The sequence below is a fragment of the Schistocerca cancellata genome, chromosome 3, assembly GCF_023864275.1.
Source record: "Schistocerca cancellata isolate TAMUIC-IGC-003103 chromosome 3, iqSchCanc2.1, whole genome shotgun sequence".
Taxonomy (NCBI): Eukaryota; Metazoa; Arthropoda; class Insecta; order Orthoptera; family Acrididae; genus Schistocerca; species Schistocerca cancellata.
Window position 1 is genome coordinate 432,537,714 of NC_064628.1, and position 22,801 is coordinate 432,560,514.

Genomic DNA, 22,801 nt, shown 5'->3' on the forward strand with positions numbered 1-22,801 from the left:
CCGAGCGGTTCTAGGCTCAGAGCCATTTGAAGCTTTTTTTTTCTTTTTATTTTAACGTTTGGGATTCAAAACAGCTTACAGCTGTCTTGGAGTAGATAAATACGGATCCTGTATGGTTTTCAAGAGAATCTTAAACCATTCTTCTTGCAAAATAGTAGCAAGTTCAGGTAACAATGATGGAGGTGGATAGCGGTCAGTCACTCTTCTCTCCAAAGCAGATCACAAAGGCACAGTAATATTTAGATCTCATGACTGTGGCGATCAGGATGGATGCGGCAATTCATCATGGTGTTCAGAAAACGAGTCCTGGAGGATACGAGCTCTGTGAACAGGTCCATTTCGTCTTGAAGCACAGTATCACCGTTGGGAACAAACTATATATTATGGGATGGACCTGATCAGCTAAAATGGTCACATAATCCTTTAGCAGTAATGCGACCTTGCACAATAACCATGGGATACCACGATATGGCTACCCAAATCGTTACCGAATCCCAGCCATGTTTCACTCTTGGGACGTAAACTCAGCCAGTAGTTGCAGGTAGTGTGAAAAAAGGCTCATCTGACAAAATAACTTTCTTTTGGCAGCACTTTTCACAGTTACGAGTGTTTGGTGAGTGATGAGTGGTTTTGGAATTCCAGGTCTCTCTGCGTTTCCCTACTTGTTGAGCTTCCTTCGTGATGTTTTGGTGCTGAAACCGTTAGGAGTGTTCAAAAATGTTCAAATGTGTGTGAAATCTTATGGGACTTAACTGCTAAGGTCATCAGTCCCTAAGCTTACACACTATTTAACCTAAATTATCCTAAGGACAAACACACACATCCATGCCCGAGGGAGGACTCGAACCTCCGCAGGGACCAGCCGCGTTAGGAGTGACTTTTCAGCTGTCGCCCACTTATTTCTCTCATCAATTCTCTTCAACTACCGTCTGTCACGAGCACTCAACACAAACTATCGGCCGCCTTGTTACTTGGATAATGTTTTTCCCTTTTCCTGTAGACGTTATAAGCCTTCGATACGGTGCCTATGGAAACACCAAACACTTCGGCTACCTTAGTTGCTGAAGCATCCACCATACGAGCACCAACAGTTTACCCAGTTCGAATCCACTTAGTCCCGAGATAATGAACTCAGTTCACATAACACTGTCCTCACTACAATTGACACTTGCAACGTACTGACGACATTGCACAGTTGCCGTTCTTGATCAATTACAACAGCGCAGCATGCAGCCTTGGCTAGAATTTATGGTCAAACTTGCAGAAGCAAATATGGGTAGAGGTCTGCCCTTTTACTTTAGGTGATGAGAAGACGAGTGCGGTAGTGCTTTCACACTTCAGTGAAGTGTCTGGAATCCGACCAAAGCTTTCAGGTGGATATTTTAGTGTACATATTGCAGAGTGGCTGGATCATCCCAATTTATTGCAGCGATCGGCCAGCTGCAGCTATCTGCCATATTATTACAGTTCTTTCCACTGCTTTTTCCCTTTTTACTGTAACTTTTTCTATGAAAATGGTGTGTGTGTGTGTGTGTGTGTGTGTGTGTGTGTGTGTGTGTGTGTGCATATTTTATTGGCTTATTTATCTTTTTATTTGTAGTTCAAGTTTTAATACAATGTGAATTATATACACACTCGTCTGAAAACCATAGTACGAATACCTAAGACCTTGCTGTCATGTGATCACATCACCCGTCATGACATTATCATTGCCATTAACGTTATCATTACTGTTGCCTTCGTTCCATAATGTAGCTATTACACGTAAATACTTTTTTGTAGTTGTGGGTACAACTTTGCTCCTCAAAGTGTCATTTGAATTGGATCTCTTTTTCTGAACGTATTTTTCTCTTTGATATAAAAATGAAAATTCGTTATTGGTAACAGATGAAGATGCAAAAGTTGAATTCGTCATATCAAAACAATTCCCAACTGGATCGCCATTCCGTTGCCTTACGTTGAATTCGAAAGTAAAGTTCTATGTACTGACTTGGCAGAAAATCATAAGAAATTTTGGTCTTATGTCAAAGCGGTAGGTGGATCAAAACAAAATGTCCAGACACTCTGTGACCAAAATGGTACTGAAACGGAGGATGACAGACTAAAGGGCGAAATACTAAATGTCTTTTTCCAAAACTGTTTCACAGAGAAAGACTGCACTGTAGTTCCTTCTCTAGATTGTCGCACAGATGACAAAATGGTAGATATCGAAATAGATGACAGAGGGATAGAAAAACAATTAAAACCGCTCAAAAGAGGAAAGGCCGCTGGACGTGCTGGGATTCCACTTCGATTTTGCACAGAGTACGCGAAGGAACTTGCCCCCCTTCTTGCAGCGGTGTCCCGTAGGTCTCTAGAAGAGCGTAGCGTTCCAAAGGATTGGAAAAGGGCACAGGTCATCCCCGTTTTCAAGAAGGGACGTCGAACAGATGTGCACAACTATAGACCTATATATCTAACGTCGATCAGTTGTAGAATTTTGGAACACGTATTATGTTCGAGTATAATGACTTTTCTGGAGTCTAGAAATCTACTCTGTAGGAATCAGCATGGGTTTCGAAAAAGACGATCGTGTGAAACCCTGCTCGCGCTATTCGTCCACGAGACTCAGAGGGCCATAGGCACGGGTTCCCAGGTAGATGCCGTGTTTCTTGACTTCCGCAAGGCGGTCGATACAGTTCCCAACAGTCGTTTAATAAACAAAGTAAGATCATATAGACTATCAGACCAATTGTGTGATTGGATTGATGAGTTCAAAATGGCTCTGAGCACTATGGGACTTAACATCTATGGTCATCAGTCCCCTAGAACTTAGAACTACTTAAACCTAACTAACCTAAGGACATCACACAACACCCAGTCATCACGATTGAAGAGTTCCTAGATAACAGAACGCAGCACGTCATTCTCAATGGAGAGAAGTCTTCCGAAGTAAGAGTGATGTCAGGTGTGCCGCAGGAGGGGGGGGGGGGGGGGAGTGTCGTAGGACCGTTGCTATTCACAATATACATAAATGACCTTGTGGATAACATCGGAAGTTCACAGAGGCTTTTTGAGGATGATGCTGTGGTATATCGAGAGGTTGTAACAATGGAAAATTGTATTGAAATGCAGGAGGATCTGCAACGAATTGACGCATGGCGCAGGGAATGGCAATTGAATCTCAATGTAGATATGTGTAATGTGCTGCGAATACATAGTAAGAAAGATCCTTTATCATTTAGCTACAATATAGCAGGTCAGCAATTGGAAGCAGTTAATTCCATAAATTATCTGGTAGTGGGCATTAGGAGTGATTTAAAATGGAACGATCATGTAAAGTTGATAAAGCAGATGCCAGACTGAGATTCAGCGGAAGAATCCTAAGGAAATGCAAACCGAAAACAAAGGAAGTAGGTTACAGTACACTTGTTCGCCCACTGCTTGAATATTGCTCACCAGTGTGGGATCCGTACCAGATAGAGTTGATGGAAGAGATAGAGAAGATCCAACGCAGAGCGGCGCGCTTCGTTACATGATCATTTAGTAATCGCGAAGCCGGCCGGAGTGGCCGTGCGGTTCTAGGCGCTGCAGTCTGGAGCCGAGCGACCGCAACGGTCGCAGGTTCGAATCCTGCCTCGGGCATGGATGTGTGTGATGTCCTTAGGTTAGTTAGGTTTAATTAGTTCTAAGTACTAGGCGACTGATGACGTCAGAAGTTAAGTAGCATAGTGCTCAGAGCCATTTGAAAGTAATCTTCCTCCAGTGGAAGACTCTGCAGGAAAGACGTTCAGTAGCTCGGTACGGGCTTTTGTTGAAGTTTCTAGAACATACCTTCACCGAGGAGTCAAGCAGTATATTGCTCCCTCCTACGTATATCTCGCGAAGAGACCATGAGGATAAAATCAGAGAGATTAGAGCCCACACAGATGCATACCGACAGTCTTTCTTTCCACGAACAATACGAGACTGGAATAGAAGGGAGAACCGACAGAGGTACTCAAAGTACCCTCCGCCACACACCATCAGGTGGCTTGCGGAGTGTAGATATAGATGTACGTAGCCAGACCAGGCAATATTCTGCAGTAAGGCGACCTCCTGTTGCGTGGCGGCAGCAGCTGTTTTGGAACCACTTGTCGTGGCCCTGTTAACAACCCCGTGTAACGCCGGGGGTTGTCGAAAGAGCAAGTGATTTGCCGGACGGCGGAAGACGTAGCGCGTGGAACGAAGTAATTGGAGGAGTCGGACACGAACTAAATGCGGGAAAGAAAACGTGGCACGTGACAAAATTCATTCGGTACTCCTTTTCAGTTATGACTTGCTCGGCACGAATAAGATATTTAAGGAATACGAAAAGTACCTAGTGTAGACTTGCGGGGAAAAAAGGCACGCGAGAGTAATGAAACGTTTCCGTTACTCCGAGTCAGCAGAGGGTAACGAATTGGAGGAATATCAAAGTTACCGACTTGGTCCGAGACGGGCGGGGAACAAAACGTGAGTAACGAGATGTCTCCGGCAGTAACGAAACGTTACCTTGAGTCTCGTGGAATGCTCGTTACACAGTACTGGATACACAAAGATATGCAACAGCCTTATTTACTGGCGAGAGGCACAACGAGTCACATAAATGATTTCAACCCAGTTAAATTTTCAAATAACTTGCGAGAATGTAGACGGGTAACGTCGTCGACAACAGCCGATTTTTCGACAGGTGACCGCCCTGTCAGTCGCAAGTCAAAACTGCAACAAGAAAGCGCGGTGCAAAGGAATTTAAGTTATCGATGGTGAAAATTACTGAATGGTGAGGCATATTAATTCTGTCTCTCTCTTTTTGACAACGGAGAGAGCTGGATTACACGCAAAATTTAAGCTAAAACTGGCACCTTCGGCTGAAATTAACACGTAGATGCAAAGCCGTACAGGTATCAACGCTAACAGCTGCTAGTAGTTCGACAAACTATCACTGAAGTAACCAAGTCTGTAATGGCTAGCCCTTATGAAGTAGAAGCTAAGTTGCTTGGTCGTCGGCTCGGAATCAAATGGGCTGAATCTGGAGCGACGCTCGTAGAGCTGCACAGCTCACGTCTATTTCGTGGTCAGTCATAAATTTTGATGTGTAATTTATTGCTAGTCTCATTTCTGGTACTCCTTATTACTTTCCTCTTTCTTCGATTTACTCTCAATGCGCACTGTGCACTCATTTCATTTCACCGCAGATAACAATGTCATCAGGATATCATATCACTGATATTCTTCCACCATGAATTTTAATCACATCCTTCAACCTTTATTTTATTTGCGCCATTACTTCTCCGATGTACATACTACTCGACAGTACACCCGTATCTTACAGCGTTTTCAATCCGAGCACTTCGGAGTTGATCTTCCGTTGCTATTATTATTCCTCTTCATTTTCATACATAATAGTACACGGTGTAACGGGTATAAGTGTAAATATTTCTATATGCGGTACCTTAATATGTACACACATCAGTATGTTGGTTGTTTCTTCTCTGCTTCTACCAGTCTTCCCGCAAAAACGTCACATAATTTACCACCTGAAGTTTTCTGCACTGTCGGAAATTCATCACTGAACGGACTGCACCTGTCAGAATAGACTAACCGTTTTGCGTCCTTGCGTCTACATTTCAGTACATGACCTGCTACCCAATGCAAACTAAACAGTAATGCCTTACTCCTGCCACATGTACTTGGAAGTACTGACCAACCTAAAAACATACGACTTGTAGTAGCTATAACTATTACTCTACAAATGACATAAATACTGAGGTACTGTTGTTAATTACACTGGGGTCATCTCTCACCAATAGAAACATCTGCGCTTACACCCGTCACTTCCTGTTTATTACCTGTCTTTTGATAAAGCTCACGCCTGTTTTTCTCAGGATTTCCGAGATTTTGCATCAGTTGACATTTTCTCTAAATCCATAGTGCGTGCTCGTCAGACTGTTCATTCCATTCAACGGATGCTGCACTCCACTTTCACTGGCTGCTTTCGGATACGTAATCGAGTAGATTCGTGTGCAGTTTGTCTTACGCCAGCCAAGCGAATCATCGCGTGCAGACGACAAGCCGCGCCTGTGGTTTGTGTGTGTGTGTGCGTGTTTGTGTGTGTGTGTGTGTGTGAAGTGCCCCTGGGCTCCCCAGCTGCGGCCGGCGCGAGGGTGCTGTCTGCGAGTAGTTTACAGAGCCCCGCGGCGCGCCGGGGAAACAGACAGATCGCGCGCCGGAGAGTTATCGGCCGGGTTCGCATGTTTAATTTGATTTCCAGTTAGGTGTATTTATGCCGTTGCGGACAGATTTAGGACGCGCGAACGGCTTTAGGGCGCCAACAAACCCTGTGTATTTACGGATGTCTACATATGTCGCCGTTACCCGCCAGAGGTAAACCAGCAGGCCGGATCAGAACTCGCCGCGAGGAAGAGCAGCTAGTCGGATGACCTCTGCGCGCATTGCTTGCGCCATGCCGCAGGGTGAATATCTCTCGGCGCCTCTGTCTGCAGGTATGAGCGTAGATGAGAGCGATTTCAGTTGCTACTTCTCCAGAAGTGTGAAATACTCTTGTCCTATTCCATTGACGCGTTTACGTCAAAGTGAAACGTAAATGTCACACGGATGAGGCTTCAGGCCGGATCCGACGAGCCGACTGCAACAGAAGATCTCTCCAGCCGTTGTTGCCACTGGATGAATTCTACTGATAATACTGCGTCTTCATTCAAACGGTTTCTCATTTGACTTCACGGGCTTAGCGGACCCAGTTCCAGACCTCCACATGAAGGCAGCGAAACTAATCTTTTATGTTGTTTTTATTTCATTTTGATTGTCAATGTTCTCGGTCTTTGGTCTGGGCGGACGTCACATGACACCCCTTCAGGTTCATCGTTGATTCCATCAATGTCTGAGCTTTCTTATTAGAGAGGACAGAAGCCCCTCTGACGGAACACGCTGAGCCACCGTACCGGCCATTGAGCTACAGGGATGGTTTTAACTGCATAGTCATAATTACATAGTACGAGGTGCATGCAAGTTCTAAGGCCTCCGATTTTTTTTCTCCGAAGTGAAAAGAGATAGAAACATGCGCATTGTTTTAAAATGAGGCCGTGTTCATTGTCAATACGTCCCAGAGATGGCAGCACCGTGCGGCAGATGGAATTTTACTGCCAGCGGCGAGAATGAGAACTGTTTTAAATACTTAAAATTGCGACGTTTTCCTTACTTGAACAGCGTGCAATCATTCGTTTTCTCCATTTGCGTGGTGTGAAACCAATTGAAATTCATCGACAGTTGAAGGAGACATGTGGTGATGGAGTTATGGATGTGTCGAAAGTGCGTTCGTGGGAGCGAAAGTTTAATGAAGGCAGAACATCGTGTGACAACAAACCGAAACAACCTCAGGCTCGCACAAGCCGGCCTGACGACGTGATCGAGAAAGTGGAGAGAATTGTTTTGGGGGATCGCCGAATGACTGTTGAACAGATCGACTCCAGAGTTGGCATTTCTGTGGGTTCTGTGCACACAATCCTGCATGACGACCTGAAAATGCGAAAAGTGTCATCCAGGTGGGTGCCACGAATGCTGACGGACGACCACATGGCTGCCCGTGTGGCATGTTGCCAAGCAATGTTGACGCGCAACATGTGACAATGGATGAGACGTGGATGCCATTTTTCAATCCAGAAACAAAGCGCCAGTCAGCTCAATGGAAGCACACAGATTCACCGCCACCAAAAAATTTCGGGTAACCGCCAGTGCTTAAAAAATGGTGGTGTCCATGTTCTGGGACAGCGAGGGCGTAATCCTTACCCATTGCGTTCCAAAGGGCACTACGGTAACAGGTACATCCTACGAAAATGTTTTGAAGAACAAATTCCTTCCTGCACTGCAACAAAAACGTCCGGGAAGGGCTGCGCGTGTGCTGTTTCACCAAGACAACGCACCCGCACATCGAGCTAACGTTACGCAACAGTTTCTTCGTGATAACAACTTTGAAGTGATTCCTCATGCTCCCTACTCACCTGACCTGCCTCCTAGTGACTTTTGGCTTTTTCCAACAATGAAAGACACTCTCCGTGGCCGCACATTCACCAGCCGTGCTGCTATTGCCTCAGCGATTTTCCAGTGGTCGAAACAGACTCCTAAAGAAGCCTTCGCCGCTGCCATGGAATCATGGCGTCAGCGTTGTGAAAAATGTGTACGTCTGCAGGGCGATTACGTCGAGAAGTAACGCCAGTTTCATCGATTTCGGGTGAGTAGTTAATTAGAAAAAAAATCGGAGGTCTTAGAAGTTGAATGCACCTCGTATAATTGTACTATCAAACTTGACATATACCTGAATGGGGGACCATCCCATTGCAGGTAAGTCTGGTGGTGGGGCTCCAAGCTGTCACCTGTTAGCTCCATTTAGCTACATGGCATATGTAAATTTCAGTTTTTCAGATGAAGGCTTTTCGACCTATATATTTCTTACGTTGAAGCGATGTACTAAGCAATGGTCTACACAAATGATCATCTCTCTACACATATAAAATTAAGTTGACTCCTCCCTTCCGTCTGTATGTGCAGGCTAATTTCAAGAACTGCTGTAGGAATTTTGTTTCGGTTTTGACTAATAGACACAGATTCTTGAGGAAAGTTTTTGCTTATAATTTACATATATTTGAAACAAACTGTCTGAATTGTGATGAATTAAAGTTAAGACGTGAAAATGACACCACTGCACTCTACCGAACAGTGCATGCAGTATCATGAGAATGCAGAAAGTGTACTGAAATTAGCATTTGGTGTGGTGGTCTAGAATTAAAGATCCACCAACCATAGAAACCAACGAAAACCAAAATTCAAATACATCGCCCCTTCCAGTACAACAGCCCACAACAATGCCAAAATTTACCCAGGCCTAGGAACCACCCACAGCTAACTCCACAACTCCACCTCATCCAGACGAGAGAGCAGATAATTGAAACAAACACACACACACACACATACACACACACGCACACACACACACACCACCACCACCACCACCATAATCAACACACGACCGTGAACCTCTTAAGGAGCTACAACTAGCTCTAAGAAACCGCACATTGGAAATAGAAATTGTAAACTGTAATTAAGACTCTACACTTCAATCACTTCAATCTGTATCACTCACCATCAACTAGGTATAAGTTTACCCCAACTTACTCCGCTTCTATCGCTCTCCCTCGTGTCCACACTAACATTTTATGTATTGCGTAACGTTATTATATTTGAATTAAAGAAAATGTATATCACATTAAAATCAACACGATCTTTAAGTACTATTATTTTACTATGATTATAGAAAACGCATAGCTTGTTAAAAAGAACAATCTCAATGTAACAATTAATACAAATTGTAATATCAAAATGAAAGACTCAGTTGTATTATGAAAATGAAATGTGTACTGAATTGCATGCAAAATAAATGTAATTAAAAATAAAATGTAAAACACAACAGCCGGCCGGAGTGGCCGAGCGGTTCTAGGCGCTACAGTCTTGAACCGCGCGACCGCTACGGTCGCAGGTTCGAACCCTGCCATCCGGCATGGATGTGTGTGATGTCCTTAGGTTAGTTAGGTTTAAGTAGTTCTAAGTTCTAAGGGACTGATGACCTTAGAAGTTAAGTCCCATAGTGCCGACAGGCATTTTTTTTTAAACACAAAAGCTGAAAAAGAGGTACAAGCCCTCGAACAGCACGCCCTTCTCCATAAGAAAAAAAATTAAAGTGTCTGGTTAGGAAACGAAAGGTTGTAGGATAGAATCATGACTGGGTCATTTCTTTCCACTCTGCCTTTTTAACCTAGCATGCACCTCTCAATGATATGATAATTCGCTATAAACGAAATGTAGCTCGGATTCCACGTTGCACTGTAGTTCTCCTTTTCAAGTCTGTAAAACTGCTTAGGGACATGCAAGTCACCTAAGTGACATCGCACTGATCGCAACCGTTTCATAACTGCACAGAGAGAAAAAAAAAGAATGGAATCAAAAACCTGTGGTTTTCAGTATTTTTACATAAAATAAAATGCAGCCTGCGCTGCAGCTTTGCTTCGTTTATATAAAGAATGTTTTACAGCAGTGCAGCATATGACTCAACTCTCTGTTGTCTGCTTTCCTTACGTCAACCATGGATGCGAACACGGTTCTCTGTGTGGTGCGGTAAAATATATTATTAGTTGTTCGCACACTTTCAAATACGAATCTCTCCACTGCCTAGAAAGAGATTTAGGGCTTTTACAGATCAGGCGCACGGTCTTTTTGAATGAGATTCAGAAATTTCTTGCGGATGAGTAAAGAAGCTTTCGAAATACTTCTACAGATCGTTGAGAGACGCATTTCGAATGCCAATTTCTGCTTCCCTCACATTAGCAATCACAATTCACACTCTTAGTTCATCTCAAAGTCTTCGACCAATCGGCAGTATTTCATCATTTTTATTTATGTGAGACAATTTGAAATAATCAAATATTTTAAACCAATAGTTTCTCTGTAATCGTCTGAGAGCAAATGCACAGCAAAAAAATCTCGTAGGTATGGATACGAGTCTTTACGTGGCGTCACGAAGAAGTCTCCCATAAAGAGTCCACGACGAAGGATTGCCGCAATGAGTTTGAACAATGCATGAAGTGTGTACTAATTATCTCAAGATATTTACTGTAGCACGACCTACGTAAGTACGTGATGTGTGTTTACTTTTATCAGCGTCACTTCAGTCAGTCTCCGATATATATTGAATCACTCACTCACACTCACACATACACCTGTGACTAGCATTCAATGTTTACTTTGTCATTAAACGTACTACTTACGTCACGATGAGCTCCCATCATTACCAAGAAATGCCACTCCAAACCCCAATTCTATATGGAACACATAACACGAAGTCTCTACACAACATTCCTGCCGTGCGCTGCTTGTATCGCGTAAGTTTACGAAAGTAATGATAATTCACCTACTTAAAATTTTTCTTTACATTTTATTCGTGACCCGCAAAAAAAGTCAAGTCGTCGGGCCGCAGATACGTAACGCTACTCGCACTAGTAACTATATTAAAATATTTTATATTTTTTATTGTTGTTATTATTAAAACATGGGTATCTGTAGCAAGTAAGGGTTAATGGAAATTGTATTTGGGGGAAGGAGAGTCTGTGGCAAACTGTGAGATTTCCTAGAACCAAACTTTGGACCCGCGATTGCATTGAGGGATGGTCCAGCGTTTAATCTGCACCAGATGTTATTGTTTTACAACCAGTACTCCGTCAGAGCGTGGTCAGCTAGGCTGCGTACACAACTGGCAGTTGTCCTTGACATTTGAGTGCGAGAGGCTCTATATTCCCATCGCCATAACACTCCCTTTTTTTTTTTATCGTCTGAGGAGGGCCTCCCGTCGGGTAGACCGTTCACCGGGTACAAGTCTTTCGATTTGACGCCACTTCGGCGACTTGCGCGTCGATGAACACCCGTATGAGTAATACAGGGTGATCCAAAACCAGGTGGAAGGACATCGACTATAGGTAGACGTAACAGACAAAACATAACCCGCGCAGAAGATTATGATGACAATGATGACACAAAGAGTTGATGCGTCGAAAGTATAATTCTACTTTCAGTGAACTATGGTATGATGATGAGCTATCTTTTTTGGTAATTGATACCTTTATACAAAAGAAGAAGGATCATTATGGAGAACTCACGATCTGAAGCTAGTTGTAAGTGGGATATTTCTGATGCAGTGCTAGCAAGTGTGCATCAATACCTGCATGGCAGACTGCATGTTTGTGTTGAGCACTGGCAGTCAGCAATTTGAAAACCACCTTTGAAAACAATTCTCTGTTTTGTATTCTAGAACATTTGTTACTTCACTTTTTCCCTTAATTTAGTGCTGACACATGGCGCAGACAACTGCCGCTATTTACAGTTTTCAAACTGCGATTGCTTGTGGGCTATTTGTACTAAAAAAAATAAAAAAGCACTATTGAAATTCTAATTTATGCCAGTTTCATTTTGTTGATTTCAGTAGCCATTGTTCCATTGCGAAAATGTGACTTTCTAAAAGAAATATACGTAGTAGTGATTATTACATTGTGTATGTATGCTGTAACTGCAGACCAATGCATACACTTCATTTCTGGTGACGATGATGTTGGATTTGGGGCGCTTAAAAGCACAGTGACTAACGTCTTTTCTGGGTCATTGTACGCAAATGTCATGGAGGGGGGAGGGGTTACATAGTCTACTTCCACAAGCTAAGCTTTTTATAACGTATTGAAATCCACCCATCAATTGTAAAAAAAGCGCCCTTATGATACACTAAACTATGACTTTTAAAATTTGTATATAAAAATGCTAAACTGCCTGTTCGAGCTATTCATCCAGAACTCACTGGATCCTCTCCCAAACACTTTAGGGACTAGGCCTGTCATTTCACAGAAGATGTGTTACACTGTTCTTATTGTCAGCTGAGAATAGAGGACAGCCTCCAGCCAAACTGATGCTTGGTCTAATGTCACCACATAAAACTCATGTAGTTTAAATATGCTGAATTGAAAGTGGTATACTACAAGCTTCACATATTGGTGTATCTTGCCAGGGAAGGAAACTGTACGTTAATGGACAGTATAGCTCCTGGTGAGCATCACTTTATTCCATCAGTATGGTTGGTATGATGCGTGCCATGTCTAGGTTGTCGATTTCATTGACGACAGTTTGTTGTTTGTCACTTCCAACCATTCGTTGTTTCACTGACTCATGGCTCTTCTGTAATACAATGAGATAATGGGATGATGCGCGACGGCACGCCTAAATACTCCATTTGCACAAGGTTATTTGGCTGTTTTGTGAGCTGTGTCATCCCTCCTTGTCCCGTCTGTCCAGGTATGCAGCAAAAAACCTCTCCATGCCTTGGTTTTGGACCTGCATAAAGCTGGAAGTATTTCTTGTAAAACTTGTAGGGCACTGACCGAGTCAGCCACTTCCTCCTGTGCTGCCTTCGTACCTCCTCCGGTGCTTTAGGACTCGGTACATCTCCGCATCATTATTCACTTAATTTCTGTGCAAATGGCACCTCCGATTTCGAAAATGTTCGGGATGCAAGCTTCAGGTGATTCATACTGTATAAACGACGTGTGCGCTGAGATATACACTATCTGACCAAAAATATCCGAACACTTGTGGGGCCACTTTCAGTGAGGTGTCTGCATGGCTGTGGAGGAATGACAGCCCATTCTTCCTCGACAGCTGAAACCAGAGAAGATAGTGATGTTGGACCTTGAGGTCTGGTACGAATTCGACGTTCTAAGTCATTCCAAAGATGTTCCATTGGGTTCAGGTCGGGACTCTGGGCAGAGCAGTCCATTTCAGGAATGTTATTGTCCACAAACCACTGTCTCGCGAATGCTGCTTTGAGAGGGTGTACTGTCATGCTGATTCAGTCATCGTCTCCGAACTGTTCCTCTGCTGTAAGCACTGCATAACGCTTTAAAATATGTTCATTTCCTTCGTATTTAACGTTTTCTTAAGCGAAATAGGGAGACCACACAAAAAAGCGAGCCCCATAGTGTAACACCACGTACTCCCTAGTTCACTATTAGCACTACACATGATGGCAGGTAAGGTTCTCCAGGCCTTAGCTGAGCCCAAACCTTTCCGTCGGATTACCACATGTATAGTATGACTCATCACCCCAAATCACTCGTTTACAGTTATCCACCGTCCAGTGGCGTTGCTCTTTACATCATCGCAAGTGTCGCTTAGCAGTGACTACACAAAAGTGTGGGTCGCTGCTCGGCATTGTACACCCGTTTTCTTAACTCCCTACACTCGTACACACATTCATAGTGCTAACTGGACGGCTGGTAGCACTTTCGAACTAGCGTGATTCCCAGCCACATCACCAACAGTCGACTTGGTATGGTGTAACAATGTAAGCAAAACTCTAATTTGGGTGCGATGAATTGATATTGTGGTGAGCGGCATATACCTATTGCGAGGATCGGACGTTCCGTGCTACGAACGCATCTCTGTGGCTTACCAAACCAAAGATTTGTTATATAGACTCTTTGTGAAGGAAATGGAGAGATCGGACGTGTGAGAGGAGGAGAGAGATTGTATTGCTGTGAGACACCATCACGGTATATACACTACTGGCCATTAAAATTGCTACACCACGAAGATGACACGCTACAGACGCGAAATTTAACCGACAGGAATAAGATGATGTGATATGCAATTGATTAGCTTTTCAGAGCATTCACACAAGGTTGGCGCCGGTGGCGACACCTACAACATGCTGACATGAGGAAAGTTTCCAACCGATTTCTCATACAAAAACAGCAGTTGACCGGCGTTGCCTGGTGAAACGTTGGTGTGATGCCTCGTGTAAGGAGGAGAAACGCGTACCATCACGTTTCCGACTGTGATAAAGGACGGATTGTAGCCTATCGCGATTGCGGTTTATCGTATCGCGACATTGCTGCTCGCGTTGGTCGAGATCCAAGGACTGTTAGCAGAATATGGAACCGGTGGGTTCAGGAGGGTAATACGGAACGCCGTGCTGGATCCCAACGGCCTCGTATCACTAGCAGTCGAGATGACAGGCATCTTATCGGCGTGGCTGTAACGGCTCTACCCTTCATTCGATCCCTGCGAAACCCTACATTTCAGCAGGATAATGCACGACCGCATGTTGCAGGTCCTGTACGGGCCTTTCTGGATACAAAAAATGTTCCACTGCTGCCCTGGTCAGCACATTCTCCAGATCTCTCACCAATTGAAAATGTCTGGTCAATGGTGGCCCAGCAACTGGCTCGTCAAAATACGCCAGTCACTACTCCTGATGAACTATGGTATCGTGTTGAAGCTGCATGGGCAGCTGTACCTGTATATGCCATCCAAGCTCTGTTTGACTCAATGCCCAGGCGTATCAAGGCCGTTATTACGGCCAGAGGTGGTTGTTCTGGGTACTGATTTCTCACACTGTGCACACTGATCTGTATTTGCATGCAGACAGCTGCCACCACCCTTCACAGAGGAATGGGGTACTTAAAACTCTAGTACATAGGGCGCGCACTATCTCTGACGCAGAGAGTCTACCCCAGGAATTGGAACATCTGAGAACTGTATTTCGAAAAAAGGAAAAAATGGGTACTCAGAGTGGCAGATTCAACGTGCTCTCCGCCCAACCACTGCAGCACAACCTGTTGAGATGGATGAAGTCACGAGGGAGGAGGTAGGCACTGCATTTATTCCATACACAGGCGCACTCTCGGGGAAAATCGCCCGCATTCTGAAGAAACACCGGGTCGGAACTGTGTTTTGTCCTCCAAATAAAACTCGCGCACTGGTGGGGAGCGCCAAAGATGACCTCGGTTTGAGGAAGGCCGGCGTGTACCAGATTCCGTGTCAATGTGGCAAGTCGTATATTGGTCAGACGATGCGTACCGTCGAGGAGCGATGCCGTGAACACCAGAGGCACACTCGACTGATGTATCCGAGCAAGTCGGCGGTCGCTGAACATTGTTTGTCGGAAAATCACGCCATGGAGTATGACCGCACGAGGATTCTGGTACAGACGTCGAGATACTGGGACAGCGTTGTTAGAGAGGCCATCGAAATTCGCACCAATGACGACCTCATAAACCGGGACTGTGGCTATAATCTTAGCAAGGCTTGGGAACCAGCGATCGGGTTAATCAAGAGTAAATCGAGCAGACGTATAGTTGTGACGACCACGGCGGACAGAGCCATCACACCGACGTCATCTCAGACGCCGTCGCAATCTGTTCCACCGCGCGACCGTGGCGCTGGGCGCGGACGGCGGAGGGAGCGCGCCGCGGGCGGAGGGTATTTAAATCGGCCGCCGCCGCGACCGAACCCAGTTCCCTCTGAGCAGCCATAGCGTACGGATCTCCGTGCCGGCACGTTCACAGGAGCTCAGTCCGTCAGTTCACCTGATGATGGCGACATGTTTGATCGCCGAAATATTGTGCCCGTTGGACACTATAGACCGGCAGCATACCCGTGGATATTTTGATTATCAAATACGCCGGGAGAAACTCAAGAATCATATCCTTGAAGTATCTGCAACTCAGGTGACAGCTAATAACTAATCTATGTTCGAAGTCACTGAGTTCTCCTAACCGAACAATTCTGCTGTTACTGCTTCAGCCGGCCGATGTGGCCGAGCGGTTGTAGGCGCTTCAGTCTGGAACCGCGTGACCGCTACGGTCGCAGGTTCGAATCCTGCCTCGGGCATGGATGTGTGTGATGTCCTTAGGTTAGTTAGGTTTAAGTAGTTCTAAGTTCTAGGGGACTGATGACCACAGTTGTTAAGTCCCATAGTGCTCAGAGCCATTTTTTTGTTACTGCTTCTCTGCCCACAACACTATACTTCCAGCCTCCTTTTATACTGGTAGGTCCACATCTCGTGACACCTTGTGGTCAATTCCGCATTACACAGGGTAGGACGCGGAATTCCACCTTATGCAAGACACCTTTTCAGTTTCGTTTTACCCAGGCATGTTTCAGCACTTGTTGTCCTATCTTCAGTGGGTTCCTTTATTTTCTTACTTACATGAAGCTATTGGGTAGTGAACAGCTGAACTACATGGCTCAGCAGCCAGTGTACTTCAAGAGTTTATCTGAAACTATTTTGATCAGAATATAACATCTGTTGAAAACTGCACTATCCGATCAAATGTATCCGGGCTCGCTGTGTAATAATCATCTTGTGTTGCAATTCTGCTGATGTCCGTGCGCGGAATTCCGCCTTATGGAAGACACCTTTTCAGTTTCGTTTTACCCAGACATGTTTCACCACTTGTTGTCCTATCTTCAGTGGGTTCCTTTATTTTTTTACTTACATGAAGATATTGGGTATTTGTGTTGGTAGCTAATCTAGTACACTGTCTACAACTTGTCATGGTTTTGATGTTGTAGTGTTTTCTCATATGTTTTGGCGTGATGAATACGCTGATTTCTGTAACTTATGGTCGTCTGACAATGCTCTTTCTACGAATGTTCAAACATTGACAGAGTTTTCGCCGCCAGTCAACAACTCTGCCCATGTTTGAACATTCGTAGGAAGTGCGTTGTCAGACGACCATAAGTCACAGAAATCAGCGTATTCATCTCGCCAAAACATATGGGAAAACACTACAACATCAAAGCCATGACAAGTTGTAGGCAGTGTAGCAGATTAGCTACCAATGTAAATACCCAATAGCTCCATGTAAGTAAGAAAATAAAATAACCCACTGAAGATAGCACAAAAAGTGCTGAAACATGTCTGGGTAAAACAAATCCGAAAAGGTGTCTTCCATAAGGCGGAATTCCGCGCACGGACATAAGCAGCATTGCAACACAAGATGATTATTACACAGCGAGCCCGGATACATTTGATCGGACAGTGCAGTTATCAACAGATGTTATATTCTGATCAAAATAGTTTCAGATAAACTCTTGAAGTACACTGGCTGCTGAGCCATGTAGTTGAGCTGTTCACTATAATAATTCTTCTAACGAAAAACTGCAGTGCTGAATAACGCAACAATGGGAAAGTTGTGTGGATTGTCTGGCAATCCCACTTGCTCACAATTCTAAACTAAAATTATGAATTATAGTGCACAGTAAATTTAGTTTATAAGCGCATGAATAAATATCGGAAATACCTAAAATTATAACGAAGCGTAACGCCGACTCTGCCGACATAAATTCCCGTGGCAGACAGAGAAGGCCCTCATTACGGCGCCAAGACGGGTACCGACATCGACAGAAGAGCAAATTGTCCGCCAGTGAGCTGTTTATCCTCGTGTGAGTGGAGTTCAGTCTTTTGTTTAAACACCTACAACGCAGGCGAGTGCAAGTCAAGGACAGCAAGAATTCACAGAAATCAAATCGCTCTGTAGCTTCCACTGAAACAGGATATTAGATGCCAGCGCTAGAAAGATAAAACAGAACAACAAAAGTGGCTGTCCGTCTCTTCGTTCTCAACCATTTTGTTCTTTTCAGACTAGTACCTTGTTGAAGTTTCTAAGGACATTCGACACAGACGGCGAATATAGCACAATCAGATTCAGTTCCAGTTTGCTTAACACTAGGACGACCGGCATTAGCGAACTACCTAGAAGGACCGCTACCGATCATTTTGACCTGTGAAGTTTTACTTCTTTGTTTGCAGTTTTACTTCTTAAGTTACTACAGTACGGTGTCTTTATAGGTCAGTAGTGTACTATGCTTATCGTACAAATGCGTTATGCTTAAAAATTTCTATAGAAAGTATGTTTAACTAAATAAAAAAGGTCAAAGCAGGGAATGCATTGTAAATACAAAATCAATTTAAACTATACTTACAAATGCAAATGAACATTTAATTAAGCAATAATATGTTTTATCTGTTTGACTTGTGCTCTGTCAAAACCCCAAACAGGTCATAAACATATATTTAGTACGAAAAATAAAGAACAATGGACAAAAATTGCTCTAGAAATAAAAATTAAATAACTTTCTTTCTCTCTATAACATCTTTTCAATCAAAGCAATCATCTTTGTCAAAAACCTTTGCACATATTTATTGAACACTTCCAGCAAATGTACCAGATATGAATTTCTTGCACTGCACACACAGATTTTTGGTTTTGTTCGAACTTTCACAAACTCCTTACCGGTACCATACGTATTTCAGTGGTCACAGTAAATGTATGAACAAGTACTTTCCTTGACTGTACGTACACAGAGTAGAGTTCTCCCAATTTGAAATGAAACATTCGCCAGCTAACTTCTCTCCTGTTGTCTCTCTGTAAAGGATCCAGTCGTCGATTCCACAAAGGTCTAGGACACTGAAAAACATGCTCACAGGCCATCTATGGCAACCAAACTTGGCAGTGTACAGACGAGACATCTGGTCCAAAACATCAGCTCCAAACTTGGTGGAATTGTAAAAGCTCACAGTTTCAGGGAGTTTCTTCTGTGTGTGTTTGTCCACTGCAAATAACTGCTACATTGTGCTCAGCAGAAGAACATTTTTCTTGGTCTTCCCTTTATAGGAAGCAGTTGTTGTGTTACCAGATTTGTATAAAATATTATCATACAAAGATCCACCAGTAGGCTTCGCTGATAGCGGAACTTCTCTTCGGGTTTTCTTGAGTGTACCCACAATGGTTGTGTTCTCCCACTCCAGCTGCTCTGCAAGATGTATGGCTGTTAAGAAATTGTCATGTCACATTTCTTCCTTTTGAAGTGTAAGGTTGCATGAGATGTGTAACAACACACTCTGCAACAGGTGTGTTAGTGGTTCTTTCACTTTGTTTAGCCCCGTAAGAAAATCGATTCACCATATATCTACCACTGGCTCTGCTGCAAGCCAGAACTTTGAGCCAAATTTACCTGGTTTATTACTCATGTATTGTATAACGTGGCACCGAGCTTTGCATGTAGAGCTGCTCATGTACAGTTATAGATGCACCTGGTTTATAGTTCTGGATACAATTAGGTACAAATGAATTCCACATTAGTGTTGTCGTAGCGGCCCCTTATCAGTCGCCATGGGTAGCCCACTCTCACCGGTGGTAGCGAAATTGTACATGGAGAACTTAGAGGAGGAAACCCTGTCGTCATCCGAATGGAAACCTACTTGCTTTTTCCGTTACGTGGACGACACGTTCGTCATCTGGCCACATGGGATGGATAAACTCCTTGACTTCCTTACACATCTAAACTCCATACACCCCAACATCAAATTCACTATGGAGACTGAAACGGAGGGTAAATTACCTTTCCTTGACGTCTTGGTCAAGAGAAGGGCTGACGGCACCCTAGGTCATGGGGTGTATCGGAAGACAACGCACACTGATCTGTATTTGCACGCAGACACAGCTGCCACCACCCTTCACAGAGGAATGGGGTACTTAAAACTCTAGTACATAGGGCGCGCACTATCTCTGACGCAGAGAGTCTACCCCAGGAATTGGAACATCTGAGAACTGTATTTCGAAAAAACGGGTACTCAGAGTGGCAGATTCAACGTGCTCTCCGCCCAACCACTACAGCACAACCTGTGGAGATGGATGAAATCACGAGGGTGGAGGTAGGCACTGCGTTTATTCCATATACAGGCGCACTCTCGGGGAAAATCGCCCGCATTTTGAAGAAACACCGGGTCGGAACTGTGTTTTGTCCTCCGAATAAAACTCGTGCACTGGTGGAGAGCGCCAAAGATGACCTCGGTTTGAGGAAGGCCGGCGTGTACCAGATTCTGTGTCAATGTGGCAAGTCGTATATTGGTCAGACGATGCGTACCGTCGAGGATCGATGCCGTGAACACCAGAGGCACACTCGACTGATGTATCCGAGCAAGTCGGCGGTTGCTGAACATTGTTTGTCGGAAAATCACGCCATGGAGTATGACCGCACGAGGATTCTGGTACAGACGTCGAGATACTGGGACAGCGTTGTTAGAGAGGCCATCGAAATTCGCACCAATGACGACCTCATAAACCGTGACTGTGGCTATAATCTTAGCAAGACTTGGGAACCAGCGATTGGGTTAATCAAGAGTAAATCGAGCAAACGTATAGTTGTGACGACCACGGCGGACAGAGCCATCACACCGACGTCATCTCAGACGCCGTCGCAATCTGTTCCACCGCGTGACCGTGGCGCGGACGGCGGAGGGAGCGCGCCGCGGGCGGAGGGTATTTAAATCGGCCGCCGCCGCAACCGAACCCAGTTCCCTCTGAGCACCCATAGCGTACGGATCTCCGTGCCGGCACGTTCACAGGAGCTCAGTCCGTCAGTTCATCTGATGATGGCGCCATGTATGATCGCCGAAATATTGTGCCCGTTGGACACTGTAGACCGACAGTACACCCGTGGATATTTTGATTATCAAATACCCCGGGAGAAACTCAAGAATCACATCAACAGACTTTCCGCATAAACACGGCACTACTTCATGAAAAGCCATGTGATAGAGATCAACCAATTGGAACTAATGTGACTACGTGTAGCACTTCACCGAATCGGTGTTATAAGCACGCCAGCAGAGTCAGACTGGCAGTGTGTATCTACACCATTGACAGCTCCGGCCAATACCTACGCTTGCTCAAGCCTTTTAGACACTCGCTGTGGCCTTCAGTAGAAAGTTGTATTTTGTTGGGTGTAACGCCACTTTGTAATTGTGTAGAGTAGTATTTGCGTTATTATTTCTTTTCATTATCTTGTATTCTTATCTGGCTTTTTCCACCACAAGAATTATTGTGCTTCTTGTTGTTCTTGCGTTTGGAAATTAGTGTATGCCAAGAAAGCGATATAGATAAATAAAGTGTCTTCATACTTGATCGTTAGTTCTTTCCTGCCAACCGTGGGTCACAACAGTTGTGGCTGCAGCGAAGCTATCAGTCTTCCATCACGAGTATGCTTGTCAACAAATCTTAAAAATACCATAGTGCCGGCTCCCACACTTGAGATCACAGAAATTTCAGAGGGAAATGCTTTCGTCCATACACTCCACTTGCATACATTAAAGCTATGGCAGCTTCTAATTGGGCAATATAAAGTACCCATATGTCATCCTAGATAAGTTCTCGGGCTCTAATTTCTGTAAAGATTGTTCTGTCTATCAACACTCGCCGTACACTCAAGCAACTGCCTGCGACTATAAGTTTCTTAGCGTTACACGTTGGTACAGAAGTTTCTGCCAACACGATATGACGCGCTAATCTTCCAGGTGCGTACCCTGGTGCAATCAGAGTCCTCACTGTTCCGTCGACTGAGTTTCTGCACATCGAAGATGGAAGATGGATGCGATTTTTTTTTTTTCCTCGGCTGCGAGTAGAAATTTGTGGTGCCACTGGAATCGAATATGTAAGAACTGGGTCATTGGCATGTCGTTGTACCTATTCTGAATATTCATCTACTGACTCTGGTGATTCGCCTTGTTCTGTTTCATGGGGCTGATGTTCCGTGTCGCCTTCATAATTTTTGTCATCTTTATGATCCATCTCATCACATTCAAAAATACCTTCTCCTTCAGAATCTTCCTCTGGTACACTGTTCACATAATTCAGTAATTCTTCATCTAAACGAAAACATACTTAAGGATGTCCACTCTGAGATCACAAAAATAAAATAAGGAAAGTAAGCTGAAGAAAAATCCATTGTTGCACTTTATACATGAAACGTAAAAAATATCTCACTGGTCAGAATGACCGGCTGCGGTCCTTTGAGGTAAAAATGTTTATAATTTGTTCAGTTTTTGTAATAGACTTCTGTCTAAACCTCCAAAGTACAGTAAAAGTCGTGAAATGCAAGGCCTATAAATTAAAACGTAGACTGTTTATTAAATGTTAATCAACGCTCACCTGTCAGATTGACCGATACGGTCCTTCTGGTGTTAATGCTTTCCAATGAGGTCTGTAAGACTTTCCAGTTTAATATACCGCTTGTTACAAATTTTTGAGTGCATCCATGACAGGAGTACAGCCTGACAAAACCATAACGTGGGGTTGCTAACATAAACCACTTTTTTGTTACCCTACCGTCACCTAAACATTTTTGACAATAACACATTAATACTGACAAGAAGAAACTAAAAATACACTTACGTAATAGGCTGGGGAATTACTACCAATATTTGAAATGAAACTGTATTTCTGAGTTAATGATATGATTCAGTTCTCTTCCAGATCGCTGTCACGTTTCTACAATTTTACCTTTTGGCAGACAGTAACCGGCAGTGTTTAATAGAGCTTTTTAACAGGGAGTTGTAACTCTTAGGAGTTGC